The sequence below is a fragment of the Macaca mulatta genome, chromosome 6 (assembly GCF_049350105.2).
Source record: "Macaca mulatta isolate MMU2019108-1 chromosome 6, T2T-MMU8v2.0, whole genome shotgun sequence".
Lineage (NCBI taxonomy): Eukaryota > Metazoa > Chordata > Mammalia > Primates > Cercopithecidae > Macaca > Macaca mulatta.
In genome coordinates, this window is record NC_133411.1 from 128,633,604 (window position 1) to 128,651,418 (window position 17,815).

A 17,815-nucleotide genomic window follows, 5' to 3' on the forward strand; every position below is an offset into this window, starting at 1 on the left:
AGGAACGTCAGAGCTTGAAGACAAGGCTTTTGAATTAACCCAATCACACAAAGAAAAAAGAATTTTAAAATATGAACAAAGTCTCCAAGAAATATGGGATTATGTAAAATGGCCAAACCTAAGAAAATATTGGTATTTCTGAGGGAGAAGAGAAGTCTAAAAGTTTGGAAAACTAATTTGAGGGAATAATTAAGGAAAACATACTTGGCCTTGCTGGAGATCTAGTTATGCAAATACAAAAAGCTCAAAGAACACCTGGGAAATTAACTGGAAAAAAATCATCACCAAAGTACATAGTCATCAGGTTATCGAAAGTTAAGACAAAGAATTTTAACAATTGTGAGACAAAAGCGTCAGATAACCTATACTGGAAAACCTGTCAGAATGACAACAGATTTCTCAGCAGAAACCTTATAAGCCAGAAGGGATTGGGGTCTTATCTTTAGCCTCATTAAACAAAATAATTTTTGTCAAGAATTTTGTATCCAGCAAAACTAAGCTTCATAAATGAACAGAGGTAAAGTCTTTTTCAGACAAATGATGAGAGAATTTGCCACTATCAAACCTGCATTACAAGAAATGCTGAAAGAAGTTCTAAATCTTGAAACAAAAGCTTGAGATACACCAAAATAGAACCTCCTGAAAGCATAAATGTTATAGGGCCTGTAAAACAATAACACAATTAAAAAAACAAAGTATTTAGGTAATAAGTAACAGGATGAATAGACTAGCACCTCACATCTCAATATTAACATTGAATGTAAATGGCCTAAATCCTCCACTTAAAAGATACAAAATGGCAGAATGGATAAAAAATCAAGAACCAAATATCTGCTGTCTCTAAGAGACTCATCTAACACATAAGAACTCACATAAACATAAGGTAAATGGGTGGAAAAAGCTATCTCATGCAAACGAAAACCAAAAGTGAGCAGGAGTAGCTATTGTTATATCAGACAAAACAGACTTTAAAGCAATAACAGTAAAAAAAGACAAAGAAAAATATTATATAATGATAAAAGGATTAGTCCAACAGGAAGATATTACAATCCTAAATTTATATCCTAACACAAGAGCTCCCAGATTTATAAAACAATTACTACTAGACCTAAGAAATGAGATAGAAAGCAAGACAATAAGAGTGGGGACCAATATTCCACTGACAGCACTAGACAGATCATCAAGACAGAAAGTCAACAAGGAAACAGTGGACTTAAACTATACCCTAGAACAAGTGGACTTAACAGATATCTACAGAACATTCTACCCAACAACTGCAGAATATACATTCTTCTCATCATCACATGGAACATTCTGCAAGAGAGACTATAAGACAGGCCACAAAAGTCTCAATGAATTTAAGAAAATTGAAATTATACCAAGCACCCTCTCAGACCACCGTGGAATAAAACTGGAAATCAACTCCAAAAAGAACCCTCAAAACTGTACAAATAAATGGAAATTAAATAGTCTGCTCTTGATTGATTTTTGGGTTAACAATGAAATCAAGATGGAAATTTAAAAATTCTTTGAAATCAATTGTAATAGTGACACAACTTATCAACTTATGTCCTCTGGGACATAGCAGAAGCAATGCCAAGAGGAAAGTTCATAGCATTAAATTCCTACATCAAAAACTATGAAAGAACACAAATTGACAACATAATGTCACACCCCAAGAAACTGGAGAATCAAGAACTAACTAAACCCAAAACCCAGCAGAAGAAAAGAAACAACAAAGATCAGAGCAGAACTAAATGAAATTGAAACAAACAAAATGCAGAAGACAAATGAAACAATAAACTGGTTCTTTGAAAAGATAAACAAAACTGATGTACCATTAGCAAGATTAACTAAGAAAAAAATGAGAGAAGATCCAAATAAGCTCAATTAGAATGAAACTTGGGATACTACAACCAATACCACAGAAATACAAAAGATCATTCAAGGGTATTGTGAACACTTTTATGTGCACAAACTAGAAAACCTAGAGGAGATGGATAAACTTCTGGAAATATACAACCCTCCTAGACTAAACCAGGAAGAAATAGAAACTCTAAACAGACCAATAACAAGTAGTGAAATTGAAACAGTAATTTTAAAAATTGCCAACAAAAAAATTCCAGGACCAGATGGATTGACAGCTGAATTCTATCAAACATTTAAAGAAGAATTGGTACCTATCCTACTGAAACTATTTCAAAAGATGAGAATTAGAGAATCCTCCCTAAATCATTCTATGAAGCCAATATCACACTAATATCAAAACCAGGAAGACATAACAAAGAAAGAAAACTACAGACCCATATCCCCAATGAACATAGATGCAAAAATTCTCAACAAAATACTAGCTAACCAAATTAAACTGCATATCAAAAATATAATATATCATGATGAAGTGGGTTTCATACCAGGGATACAGGGATGGTTTAACATAGGCAAGTCAATAAATATGATACATCACATAAACAGAACTAAAACCAAAAAAAATATGATCATCTCAGTAGATGTGGAAAAAGCATTAGATAAAATCCAGCATCCCTTTATGATAAAAACCCTCAACGAAACAGGCATGGAAGGGACTTACCTCAAAGTGATAAAAACCATCTATGACAAACTGATAGCCAACATCATACTGAATGGGGAAAAGTTGAAAGCATTATCCCTGAGAACTGGAACAAGACAAGGATGCCCACTCTCACCACTTCTATTCAACATGGTACTGGAAGTCCTGGCCTGAGCAATCAGACAAGAGAAAGAAATAAAGGGCATCCAAATTGGAAAAGAGGAAGTCAAATTGTTACTGTTTGCTGATGATATGATCATATACCTAGAAACCCTTAAAGACTCATCTGAAAAGCTCCTAGATCTGATAAATGAATCAATAAAGTCTCAGGATACAAAATCAATGTAAACAAATCAGTAGCACTGCTATACATCAACAATGACAAAGCTGAGAATCAAATCAAGAACTCAATCTCTTTTACAACAGCTACCAAAAAAAAAAAAACAACTTAGGAATACACTTAACCAAGGAGGTGAAAGATCTCTACAAGGAAAATGACAAAACACTGCTGAAAGAAATCATACATGACAAAAACAAATAGAAACACACTCTATGCTCATGAATGGGAAGAATCAATACTGTGAAAATGACCATATTGCCCAAAGAAATCTACAGATTCAATGCAATCCCCGTCAAAATACCATCATCATTCTTTACAGAACTAGAAAAAACAATCCTAAAATTCATATGGAACCAAAAAAGAGCCCACATAGCCAAAACAATACTAAGCAAAAAGAACAAATCTGGAGGCATCACATTACCTGACTTCAAATTATACTACAAGGCTATAGTTACCAAAACAGCATGATACTGGTATAAAAATAGGCACATACACCAATGGAACAGAATAGAGAACACAGAAATAAAGCCAAATACTTACAGCCAACTGATCTTTGACAAAGTATACAAAAATGTAAGTTAGGGAAAGGACACCCTATTCAATAAATGGTGCTGGGAAAACTGGCAAGCCACATGTAGAATAATGAAACTGGATCCTCATCTCTCACCTTTTACAAAAATCAACTCAAGATGGATCAAAGACTTAATCCAAGACCTGAAACCATAAAAATTCTATAAGATAACATTGGGAAAACTCTTGCAGTTATTGGCTTAGGCAATTAATTCACAACTAAGACCCCAAAAGCAAATGTAACAAAAATAAAAATAAATAAATGGGACATAATTAAACTAAAAAGCTTCTGCACAGTAAAAGAAATAATTAGCAGAGTTAACAGACAACCCATAGAGTGGGAACAAATCTTCACAAACTATGCATCCAACAGTGGACTAATATCCAGAATCTACATGGAACTCAAACTAATCAGCAAGAAAAAAAAATCATCCCATCAAAAAGTGGGCTAAAGACATGAATAGAGAATTCTTAAAATCAGATATACACATGGACAACAAACATGAAAAAAATTCTCAACAGCACAAATTATTAGAGAAATGCAAATTAAAACCACAATGAGATACCACCTTACTTCTGCAAGAATGGCCGTAATTAAAAAGTCTAAAAACAATAAATGTTGGTGTGGATGTGGTGAAAAGGGAACACTTTTACTCTGCTGGGGGGAATGTATATTAGTACAACCACTATGGAAAACAGTATGGAGAGTCCTTGAAGGACAAAAAGTAGAAATACCATTTGATCCAGCAATCCCACCAGTGAATATCTACTCAGAGGAAAAGAAGTCGTTATATTAAAAAGAGACATGCACATGCATGTTTATAGCAGCACAATTTGCAATTGCAAACATATGGAACCAACCTAAGTCCTCAACAAACAATGGGTAGATAAAGAAAATATAGTGTATATACATGGTTGAATACTATTCAGTCATAAAAGGGAATGAAATAATGTCTTTTGCAGCAACTTGGGTGGAGCTGGAGGCCATTATTCCCAGTGAAGTAACTCAGGAATAGAAAATCAAATATCATATGTTCTCACTTATAAGTGGGAGCTAAACTATGAGGATGCAAAGGCATAAGAATGATATAATGGACTTTGGAGACTTGGAGGGGAAGATTGAGTGGTGGGTGAGGGATAAAAGACTCACCCATAGGGTTACCTGGTTATCCATGTAACCAAAAACCACCTATATTCCAAAAACTATTGAAATAAAAATAACAATTAATAAAAAAAAAGAAATGGCCAGCAGGGAGAACACAGAAAAGGTGGGTTGAATTAGGAAGAAGCTACATACTCCAAGGACAGTTGAAGGCTTCTTCTTCCTTTCTGTTCCAGCTATTCATCTATTCCTCCAGATAGTATCTTCCGTATCTTTTCTATTTGGCTCTTGTGAAAGTTGATAATATGAATTGTGTCATTCTTGTCATAGCCAACTAAATATGAGTCAGGAGGGCAGGTGGGAAAAGCACTTGAGGCACAGAGCACCTGCTCCAGGAACTGAATTTTTCACAAGCCCAGCTGCTGAAACAGCTTGCTGTAACCCAAAGACCAGTTTTACCTTGTAGCTGCTGAAATGACTGGGTGTGACTCTAAGACTAGTTGTACCTACATCGTCACTCACCAGTCAGAGCTTGCCAGCTTTCAAAAGCTTCTCCAGTGCTGATGAGATTTCTTTCAAAGCAGTACATAACATTGATCTTTCTAATAAAACTCCCAATCTTCTCTTGTTCTTTGGACATTCCGAAGACTGCCTGGCCTGTGTATACCCTGAATTGCAATTCTGTGATTCCCAAATAAAATATTAAATTTAGAGATTTGTCTCTGCTTTCATTTTAATTTTGGCACTCTTGAAAAAACCATAAAGCATCCAGGGACAATAGCAGTTCTTGCCTGTAATCATATATATAAATTCTAAGATGCTCATTTTTTCACATTCTAACATCTCTGAAATTAGTTTGTATCTTACAATTGATGATTCTTAGGTGCAATGAGCCATGATAGAAGATAGCCCTGTACAATGGGGTAGTTACTGCTTCTCCTGCATACTGATGGCTCCATGTTTATATAACTCCAGGTAACCTCGGTCCTGATCACTATTCCCTACCCTGCAATTCCCCTAGATACCTCAGGTGTTTCAAAACTAGAACACATCCACAACTGAAAGCACACCTTTTCCCTCTCACCCAGAGCTGCCTGTAGGCCACAGGGTACTCTTTTGTGTTACAAATACATGCTCCCCCTGAAATAGGGCCTTGTGAAAATTATAAAAGGTTATCCCACTCCCACAGTCGTGCAGTTAAAATGGCACAGCACCTGACGTGGCCCTGCTCCTACCTGCCCACCCTTATGCATTCCCTAGATCAGTGAGTGGCCCCAGCCCCAGCATCTACTCGGTTTTCCAACTGGTGGCTCAGATATCATCTTGGATCTTCCCTTTTCATCCCGATCAACATTTATGAACCACTACATTCTATTATAGCAAATACTGCTGTAGACATTTCACTTCGGAATTGTTTTCTTAGATTAAAACATTTAGGAATAGAATTGTTGGAGACCAAATGTTTTTATGTTTATGAATGGTGAGTTCTGTCATAAAATAAAAGTAACACCCTATACAAATCAAAGCCTATTGATCAGGCATTCTTTCTTTCCCAGGTTTATTAAATGTTGTGTCCAAGTAGGAAAAGGCAGTAAGACTTAGACCTCTGATTCAAATGAGGTGGCTGTGGGAGTAACTGAGACAAAAAGTAAGCACATTAATTCTGTGTGCAGATGATGGATGAGGAGGAGGAGACTCCGGCTTCTGATTGGGAATGGACACTATCAGAATATTCTGTCCTGCTCACAGAATATATTATAAGGAGATGGGTAGTTCTCTGTGTTAAAATGACTTGAATCTTTGGCCCTTTTGAACAATCAACTGAAGTTGGGGCTCACTGACAACCAAACCTCAGCCCAAAGCAAGTCACCCTCATGTCCCAAGGGAGGACACCAGAACAGTGAGAGTATTTCACCTTGGAGCCCAGATTGGCATAGTAGAGGTGATTGGTACTGCTACTTTCTGGCCCACTGCACACTATAAAATAGTCTTCTCTTCTTTTCCCTATGACTGGTTAAGAATACACAGTTTGACTGGCATATGGGGGCAGGCCAGGACAGACTGAAACAAACCATTTTCTCTCATGCTTTACCTTGAAGCTTAATTAGTTGGCTATACCAGAAATATGTGCTCCATGTGGCTATACTGATTCTCAAATAGCAGTTTTCAACACCACCAATGGCTAGTACTGATTGAATGAGTATTTACTGAACTAAGGTGTACAGGCCCTGGCGATTTAGATATAAATAAGGAAGAGAGAATATCTGCTTTTAAGCAGCTGATTACATTGAATGAGTGAATTCAACTGTATTGTTGTATCTTAAAGATTATGATCATTTAAAGATATTTTTACTAATTAGCAGACATTTGGTGGTTTCTCGGGTTTAAGTTGAATTTTTAAATTGTTTAGAGAATAAATTCTTTTCCAAGAGTTGTTTAAGAAATATGCATTTCTCCACATGTGAATTATCAGTTTCTATTCTTACTGTTGGTAATTTTAAAAATTCCCATCTGGCAAATGGCAGTGAAACTCTGAGAAGTTAAATGAGCTTTTCCAGGTCACAGTGGGAGTATCAGAGTTAGAGTATCAGAGTTAGACCAAGAAACAAGGTCACCTGCCTCCTAGTTTGTGTTGATTCTGCTAAGCATTCTAAGCGATACTTCTAAACGTATCTTTTCAGCCTCATTTTAAAGGATAATATGCTTTATCTTAAAATCTCTTCTTAAGGTGAATGTGCTGTGAAGAGTGCTGTCTCTAAAAGCTAGCTGTACTTTCACTCCATAGTTTTGGAATTACAGAACATTATCTAACTGAAGGTGAAATAGGAGAGGGCTAGGTATTGTATTTCTTGGTATTTGTGGTATTCTTGGACCAAAGAAGTCCCTTTATCTTTGACATTTTAAACTTTTGACTTTCCTCGCAGAATTGAAAATGTGCCCCTAGCTTATACTTTGTTAGCTCCTTTCTTTATGTATTAAGGTTCCATTCCTTAAGTGTCTTTTTACAACACCTCAGGGACTCATCTCTTCTAGACCTAGAAGAGATGTAAAAGACCCCCCCCTTTACACTCCATATGCAAACCAATATACTTTGTATTTTTACTGAAAAAATCTTGTAGTTGGTGTATTTGTCAGGGTTCTCTAGAGGGACAGAACTAACAGGAGAGATGTATATATAAAGGGGTATTATTAAGGAGTATTTGATTTACACGATCACAAGGTGAAGTCCCACAATAGGCTGTCTCTCAGCTGAGGACCAAGGAAGCCAGTCTAAGTCCTGAAACCTCTTAAGTAGGGAAGCCCACAGTGCAGCCTTCAGTCTGTGGTCAAAGGCCTGAGAGCCACTGGCAAATCTTTGGTGTAAATCCCAGAGTCCAAAAACTGAAGAACTTGGACTCTGATGTTCAAGGGCAGGAAGCATCCAATACGGGAGAAAGATGAAGGCCAGAAGACTCAGCAAGTCAAGTCCTTCCACATTCTTCTGCCTGCTTTTATCCTAGCAGAGCTGGCATCTGATTAGATGGTGCCCACCCAAACTGAGGGTGGTTCTGCCTCTCCCAGTCACTGACTCGAATGTTATTCTCCTTTGGCAACACCCTCACAGACACACCCAGGAACAATACTTTGCATCCTTCAATCCAATCAAGCTGACAGTCAATATTAACCATCACAGTTGGCAAAGATAAATTGTCTCTTGAATTAAATTAAGTTTATAACTATTTTAAAGAATAATAGTTACAGGTCTGAGACATGGGCTATTTACTCTGATTTCTATACAATAGATTATCTATATTTTCTTTGTGGATCTTAAAAGTGAAATAATTACCACTATAAACGCACTGAATTGCTGTAGAATATGAATTTATCATTCAGCCATTTAAAAAAAATCAGTTTTCAAATCTCCAAATTAAATTAATTAAAATGTTCAGTTGCTTTTCATTTTATAAATTCAATGATAATTAGTCTAATAACTTATTCAACAATTAAACTACAACAGAAATGAATTATTCAGAGTTTCATATTCTTTGTAAAGGCATAAATTTTCTAAGTTCACTTCAACTCAACTCAACAGAAAATCAGCTCAAAATGCAGGAAAGCAAATGAAGACATGAAAAGTTCTGATGATCAGTGAGGCCTGTTTTCATGCTTAATTTCACTTTTATATGTCAAAGAATGGGTTTCATCATGATATTTCACTCCAAGGAGAGCATTAATTTCTCATTATAAAGGTATCTGATATAATAATGTATTGACATAATTAATTGGTAGAGTTAATATAAAGAGATTGTCCATTGCTAAAATGGACTAATGAATGTCTCAACTCAAGAACACATGCAGACAGCTAGGAATAGCTCTCTAGTTTTGTGAGCCACCTTACCTGCTCAGGCTTATATATATTCCCTTTCTCGCTTGAAAGGATAAGAAGTCTATTTGCTGAAAGCTGAAGTCCATTTGCTGCCGGCAACTTGCCATGAGAACTGGGAAAGTCACTCTCCAGGCTTGCTTCCTAGCTGTTAATTTAAGAGCTTGGACTAAGCCATGGCTAGAATGTCTTCTGGTTTCAAGATTTCAGGAGTCCATAAGCATTAGAGTTTCAGCCTTGCTTTGAAATAAAGTATTTTGCTTTATCAAGTAAGAATTACACTGTATATGTATACCTATTGAAAAGCAAGCGATGAAAAGAAGAAAATGGTATGATTAACATGTTAACAGTATTGGTGGGGCAAAGGTGGTGGAAACCCAGGTTTTCTAGCCCTCCTGGTCACCTCTAATTTAATATTTAAATCAAAAGAACTTGCTTGAGTCCTTATTCTGCTTACATGAGAAATTAAAGCCCTTACTTCTGATTTCATTGAGTTATTAGTCTCTCATCTCACCTTATTCAGCTATTCCCTTCTTTCATCATTGCATTGAATCCAAATGTGGAATAGCATTCTTTTTCATTGATATTTTCCACCAAACCACAAATGTAAGGTAATTATATGTACTAGACCATTACTGAAGTGTTGGGCTCAACATACAGCTAAGCTTAGCAGGCTGCTTGCACTTTAATTCTTTGGAAGTGCTTGGCCAATCCCACTACTGAAAAGTCACAAACCAGAGACCCCTCTCACATCTGCCCTCCTCATCTCCCATACCTCCAGAAGCTCCCAGCGTCTCTCACTTTATTGTACATAACTGTTTAGCTCTGTTTCTCAATCGGGCCATCAGAGTGTTTCTTTTCACAGCTGATGATGGTGTTAACATGTAGGTAACTAAACAAAGATGTTTCCATATGAGGAATTCTGCCTCTCTTGGTTACATGGTTTTTTTCCTTATAAGCAAAGTGAGAGGGCAAGGTAGGAAAGAGTGAGCAGGAGACATGGAGGTGGCTTGGAAAGAAGGAGGCCAAGAAAGGGAAATATTGTCCTTGAGTTGCCCACCACTGGCAGCATCCTGTGTTGAGGGTTTTACAAATATTATCCCAATCAACCATCTCAATAATATAATCTACCTATGAAGTAGGTTATGTAATTGTCCCTCATTATAAAGATGAGGACACAGGTTTGGAGAGGTTAACTTGCTCAAGATCATATTGCTATTAAGGGGCAGACCTGAGATCTGAATATAGGCAATCTTTTTGCTTAATCACTGTAAAATGCTGCTTTGTCTATTATGCCAGTGTGGCACATGCATTATTGCATTTTATTCCTGTAAGCTATGCGCAATATTCATCATTTTTTTCTGAAAAGGAAATTTTTTCCAAAGTCACACACAAAGTTAGGATGTAATGGCACCAGGAGTCAAACCCAGCTCACTCAACTCCAAAGTCTATGTGGCATGATAGGCTTTCCACTGAAAATATTAATGTACCTATACTTTTACTTGAGTTTAACAAGCAGAATTTATAATAATTTTATTAAAAATTTTGCAAGGTTTTATAATTAATGTCACAGATTTGATGCTTAAGAACATTAAGTTTACAGTGTAAACAATAGAAAGAAAAGGAGAAGGAATGCTTCGAAGAAGATGAAAGAAAACACCTTTAGATAGTTAAGATACCACTGGGCAAGAAATACAAATGGTTGGGATTGTGAGGTACTAGTATTCTAATTTCAGGATTTTAAACCCATGGATTCTGGTAGGAAACATGTTACTGTGTGCTTTAACTTGATGAAAATTAACTGGCAAGTATGAAAACATACATTGTTGTCATTTTAAATGTTGCAACTAAAATACAGAGTTTTTACTGTCTTTTGAAATTAGAATGCGCACAGAAACATTTTACACATAAAAATTACAGAAAAGGGTGACAGGCAATTTGAGTCTGTTCTTAAAGAGTAGCCCACCAGAGAAACGAAAAGAATTTAGAACCAATAGACTCAAATGCATCGGGGCCATCCCAGTGAATGCTTGAGTCCCTTGTTTTGAAGTACCTGGCATGTGTGTGTGCAGCCTCTGCTTGGTCCCCTCTGTGGACGGAGAACTCTGTTTTGTCTTAGGAAAGTAGGCTGTCGTGAGTATTAGAAAATTCAGTGCAGTGGTCAAATGTGTTTCCTGATATATTCTGTTGATTTTGGATTTTGCTTAATGAAACAGGGGAGAATAAATTTATCCCGCTCTGTAGTGTTGGTTTAAATCCTTCTTTTTTTGAAATGTGGTCTTGCTCTGTTGTCCAGGCTGGAGTGCAGTGACACAATCACAGCTCACTGCAGTCTTTAACTCCTGGGCCCAAGTGATCCTTCTGCCTCAGCCTCCTGAGTTGCTGGGATTACAGGCTGAGACACCGTACCTGGTTCCTAAATCCTTTTCAAAAGGGAGGGAATGTGGTCAAATAGAAATGATGTTAGACTTGGGTCTCAGGGCCAGTTGTACGATACCTGAGGATCTGTTCTCTTGGCTGTTCTCTTTGCCCATCTCATGGGGTTGCTTTGAGTCAAGTGAGAATAAATATGAAAGTGTCTTAGTAACAGCAGCTGATAGCTGTTCTTTATGGTGTATAAAATTAGTGCAGACAATGCTCTAAATGTAAGCAGATAAGTCTAGAGTTCAGTAATTCAGAAATTTTAATTACACAAGAATTGTCAAGACATGGACATTGTGGGCATACGTTTGTCTGTGTGGGGATGAGGGTGGGTTCCGGTTGTCAAAGGTCTGACACCAGAAGAGGGAACACATGCTCCAATCTACCTGCAGATGGGTCAGTCCTTCTCGTGGGTGATGCTCCCAGGCGAGGCTCTCTGTCCTTAGCCTGATTCCCTTAAGCGTTGTCGTCCTGATCTGATTCCAGCAGGTGGATTGTGACTATAGGACTCTGCCTGGTTTTGTCCACCTTTTCCGCAGTGAGACTTTAATCCCCACACGAGGGTGAAGGGCCTGACCTATAGAGCAGCTTTCGGAGACTCAACCAACATCTGCCTACCTCCTGCCATTGGTGGCTTAGTTTTCTTAATACTATGTTCTGCTTTTGGATGGGATTCACCTAATACCAAACCATTTTCTAAACAATGCTTCTGGTTTTTAAACTTCTGAGATTCTATGTCTCAGACCACTGGTCCTCAAAATATATAGTCCCTGAATCAGTAGTATCATCATCCCCTGGGAACTTGTTAGAAAGGCAAGTTTTGGGGCCCAAGTCCAGATCTACTGAATCAGAAACTCTGAGGATAGAGTCCAGAAGTCTGTATTTTAACAAGCCCTTCAGGGGATTCCAATGCTGATTAAGGTTTGAGAACTCTGTCTTCAACTGTCTGATTGCCCTCTGTGCAGGCAATTTAGGCCACATCACCTCCTCCTTCTCCCTGTCCTAGTCACAGAGAAGGGTTTCTGCTTGGTGTCAGCTTGCACTGCATTTCTACCAGCCTGTAGTTAAAATTCATCGAAAGGACCACCACTGTATCTGTATATAAACAGTCTAGGTTAACAACAACAAAAAAGAATCATAAAAAGAAAAGTAAATAGCCTAGGTTAAGAGTACCACAGGGGCATGTTGACCCACATATTTTGATGCTATAATTTACAGATGTCCATCCTGATCTGAATTAACTGGGCACTTTTATTGCAATGACAAATAACATACAGTTCTTTCAAAAATGAAAGAAATGCCACTGAAGATGTTGGACTTGGGGTGACGGGGCACAAAGGGCGGGAAGTCAGTTAGGATAATAGCCCATTTCACACGTAGGATAACTTTCCTGTACTTTCTTCTTTTCTCCTCTTCATTTTCCTTCTTGTTGTGTTTTTCTTTCTTCTCACAGGAACAGATGAGTAGTCTGACAGTGTTATTAGCCAATGAAAAAAAAGAGAACATTACCTTATTTATAGACTTTGGGCGTTAATATCCAGAGGTTTAAATGTGAAAGCTAAGGTGGGGCTTCATGAGTTTTACTTAATTTCCTCAGGAATAACAAAGTGGGAGCTACAATACGTCTTTGTTTAGCTGCTATGGTTTTTCATTAAATTTAATTAAGTCTCTCAGAAGCTTTAAATTTAGGCAACTTCAAAATGCAGGTGGCTTCTGTTAAATGTAATTATATTCACTTTATAGCTGCCATGGTTTGGGAAAGCTGAGCTGTCAGACTTCAAATCTTTAATGAGTTCACCAGTGCTTTGGTTTCAGAATCCATTGCCAAGCAAAGCTCTGATTTCCCTCCCTCCCTCCCTTCCCTTCTTCTTCCTCTCCCTTCCTCCTCCCTCCTTTTCTTTCTTCCCCCTTTCCTCCCTCCTTTCCTTCTTTTCTCCCTCCTTCCTTCCTTTCCCTTTTGCAGAAGGCTGAGGCTAATATGAATCTAGCAAAAGCTTACAACCTCACTAATGAATTGAGGTCAACACTTCAGAGGTTAGTTTTCCCAGAGGTATTCTAAGCCAGTCTGGTTGACCAGCAGGGCAGGTGTATGAGGCAGGCAGGGGTCCTTGAGTTCAGTAGATTATCTGTCCAAAAAACCAAGGGGCCACAAGTCTGGCAGGGATGAGAACAAATGTCTGGCACTACCTTAATGGCAACCACCACTGCCAGAGTGGACGGGGACTTACATGCACGGAGCTCCCCCTCACCTTCTGTTTAATCCCTTTTCCTTTGATCCAAGTACATCCTTTTTATTTTTAGATTGAGAAAGGAGTTAGTGCTAGTTTCTTGTGAAGTTAGTACAATAACATTGCAGAAAGCCTCTGATCAGTGTTTCCCAAATGACAAATTGAGTCACAAAAAGTAACTTGCTCAAGGTCACACAAAATAGAATCTCAGTTTTCTGAACCCCCATCTATGTGCAGTCCTGCAAACTGAGGTGGGCTTAGGGAGTAGGAGGAGGAGGATGAGGAGTTATTAAAGAGCTAGAGTGTTCAAAACTTTTTTCAGGATCCAACATTTTCATATGACAACAGTTCCTCCTCAGAGATCCCAGAACAATTGTATTTTCTGTAATTGTGCTGGTTTCATCTCAGCATTTCTCTCACTTACCTAAGAGCATATTATATCATTATAAAGGCAATGAGAGAAGGTTGTCATAAGCTTGATGAAGTTCAAATATTTTTGTATTCTTGATATCAACTACATTTCCCTGTGTCTGAATGTAGATTATCTAAGTCAATGCAATTTATTTGCAGGTAAGCAATTTTCTTTTAAAGTTGTAAGCAGATTTCTGTACTACTTTTGTACACTTTATTTAATTCCAACTATAATCTGGCACACATTTAATGACATGCATAATTGTTATTGTGAATTGCGGTCATTGGGGAAAAATGGCAAGGAGTTGAATAAACTGTTTAAATTGGTGGTATTTCTATACAGCTAAGCAAATCAAATGCTTGAGTTTTGTTTCTCTTTGATATTTGTTCAGTATCTATAATCAGCATTACTATAATTGATTTTTTCAATATTATCAATTTTTCTTTTATTCATACAAAATGAAAACATTTCTGTCCAATTCAGGATTGCATATGGACTAGGTATTGATGGTATCAAGGAATTTTATTAAGTATAGTAATACAATTCTATTTTATTTTGGTGTTCTAATTATGTAAAAAAATCCTTATATAAATGCACACTGAATTATATAGCATCGAAGTGATATGATAGTTGTTTATACTACTCTCTCTACTTTTGTGCATATTTGAACACTTTCATAATAAAAAGTTAGCCCCTCATATATGCGCATGCTGTAATGCAGAGCATGGATCGAATCCACACATATATGAAGGTCCATTCATGGCCCCTGTATTCAAGATGGCAGGCAGTGCTGGCTCTCCCATAGCCCCTTCTTAGGGCTGTTCTGCTCAGGTTCTTTTTTTGTTTTTTTTTTCTTTTATGCAGAATAATTCTTAGGTTCCCATCACCCAGGCTCTTGATATCTACAATTTAACACTCAGTTATCTTCCATAACACCGTGACTTCCAGGACATAGCATAGTTAGGTAAAAGGCCCTACTGTGGCCTTAGACCAAAGCTATGTTTTCCAATTCTGTTTACCAGAGCCCCTCATTTAGTGAAATCACTTGGCATTTGTGTCACCTAGCAAAGGCCATTGACAGAGTGACCTAGGGAAGCCTGAGAAATGCCAGTGCTACTTCCCAGTTTTTGTGACAACCAGAATGACCCCCAGATGTCCAAATTGGCCCAGGCCCCAGGCATGTGGGTAGCTAGTTCTGGGGTGGGTAGGGCCGAGAGGATGGGAAAGAAGGAGCAGTCTCTGCACTCAGACTGAGCCTCTGTGAAAGCTGGGATCCTCATGCTGGGGAAGGAAGGGTTCCACTCCCTCAAGCTGTGTGTATGGCATGCCATTTTCCCCTGGCTCATGCCTTCCACCCACCGTTTCCCCCTCCATCTCCAGAAAATCATTAAGTGCTCCCTGCACATTTTCCCTTCATCTACTTGCTGGTGGGTAAAATGCCTGTAAGGAGAGAACACATTTTAATCTGCAATCATTGATGAACTATATAAAAGCAAACACTAGTTGAAACGAAGCATCGGAATTCCTTTGCCCTGAAGGCTAATCAGTCCTCAAGTATTTAGTGGTGATATCAGAGCTTCTCCTAAAGATAGGGAAAGAAGGTGGTGGGGATGGTTTGTGGATTTTCTTCTAGAAAGCAGAAGAGGCTGCTCTGACTCGCTCTCCTCTGTGGACTCAAAAAGATGGTTCTCACTTCTCTGGCCCTTTTTGCCTAAGGCAAGGAAGACCTGAGGGGAAGCCCGAGGTGTGCTTTTGAAGCACAGAGGATCCTTGCTATATTTGGCCTATGGAAATAAATGTTATTGCTTTGGAGTGTGATGTTTTCCTTTCTCCAAATGCGACTGGGGAGTGGGTCTCAGAGCTTTGGAGAAGGCAAGTGTAAATTAGGAAGGCCGGCACATGTTCTCTTTGTACTTAGGTGCTAGGATTGTCACCTCATTTTGATATTGTAACAATTGAGTTTTTCTCTCTGGTTGTGTTGTATAGAGACTGAGGTTGCATACATAAAACAGCTGAGCCATGATTCCTAATACGGGTGCTTGTGTTTTTAAATCCTTACTCTTTGCCATAAATTAACTGTAATTGTTAATGTGCTTTGATATTGTCTTAAGCTGTGCTTGTTGTGAGAAGATAATTCAGAAAGAATTTTTAAAATTTTAAAATTTCGATAGCTTTGGGGATACAAGTGGTTTTTGGTTACATGGATGAATTCTATAGTGGTGAATTCTGAGATTTTAGTGCACCCATCACCCAAGCAATGTATGCTGTATCCAATATGTAGTCTTTTATCCCTCAGCGCCCTCCCCACATCCCCATGCTGAGTCCCCAAAGTCCATTATATTACTCTGTATGTCTGCTTCCTCACAGCTTAGCTCCCACTTAGAAGTGAGAACATAAGGTATTTGATTTTCCATTCCTGAGTTACTTCACTTAGACTAATGGCCTCCAACTCCATCCAAGTTGCTGCAAAAGACATTAATTCATTTCTTTTCATGGCTGAATAGTATTCCATGGTGTTATATACCACATTTTCTTTATCCACACGTTGGCTGCTGGACACTTAAGTTGTTTTCATATCTTTGCAATTGCAAATTGTGCTGCTATAAACATGAGTGTGAATGTGTCTTTTTATGTAATGACTTCTTTTCCTTTGGGTAGATACCCCCAGTAGTGGGATTGCTGGGTTGAATGGTAGATCTACTTTTAGTTCCAGAAAGGATTTTTTTTTTTTTTAATTAAGATTACCCATGACTACTAACTGAGTTATCTTACATACGGTATTAGACACAAGGTAATCAGCACATAATTTTCCTTCATGACCAAAATAATAGTGCCTTGTACAAAATATCCTTTGTGCCAAGGACTGTAGCAGAGCCTAAGCTATATTTTAAGTGTACTTGTAAATGGCTTGAAATGAGAAGGGATAAATTAAGTTGGCTATAAAGGGGACATGAGTCTCAGCCACATTATGCTTACTCCTGTCCTTCTGCAGTCCCCATTTCAGACATGAATTCATTGAGGACATGTTGTACCCCTCTGAATTGTTCACAAGCTATTAAAGTATTTGCAGTGGTGAAAGGTAATATCAGACACTTCCCCTCCCTATGATTTTGGAGATGTTTTAAGATGTGCAGGGACTTACTGAATTGCTAATTAGTGTTGAACTCTTAAAAGGCTTGTGCTACAGAGGAATCATGACCCAGTGAGCAGTTTTATCTGCCTTTAGAAAGCATGATGATATTTTTCTTCACTAGGCTTTCATCTGAGTCAGAAATCATGCAACAATAATATTGTGATACTGAGACAAGGGCAGCAATAGTCCAGTAGTGAAGCAGGGGGAATCTGGAAAATTCTGCAAATCCAGGCAAGGGAGCAGGATCTGGAATCCAGAAGGCCAGGGAATCAGCAGCAGTGACTTTAACAAGTGATCATGAAATCTATGACCTCTAGATTTGGCACAGACTGCAAATGGGTTCTTGAAGGTTTTAGCTATTTAGAAGGACTTTGTGGACACAGAACCAGCAGCATCATTATCTAGGCACTAGCTATAAATGCAAGTTCCTTTGACAAGATCAGAACTACAGCAGTCTGTTTTATGTGTCCAGGTGATTCTGATGCTTGCCCACGTTTAGGAGATGCTAGTGTACATTCCTTCAGTGGATCCCAGCAAAAGGAATCTAGCCCTGGGATTTCCAGAACTCTTGGTGACTGGTGAAGATTAGAGCTTGGTTTCTAAGCCCTAGGTAGTGAATGAGTGAATAGAAGGTTGAGTTTTGGTGGCTGAAGTTGGCCACAAATCCAACAACAAAATTT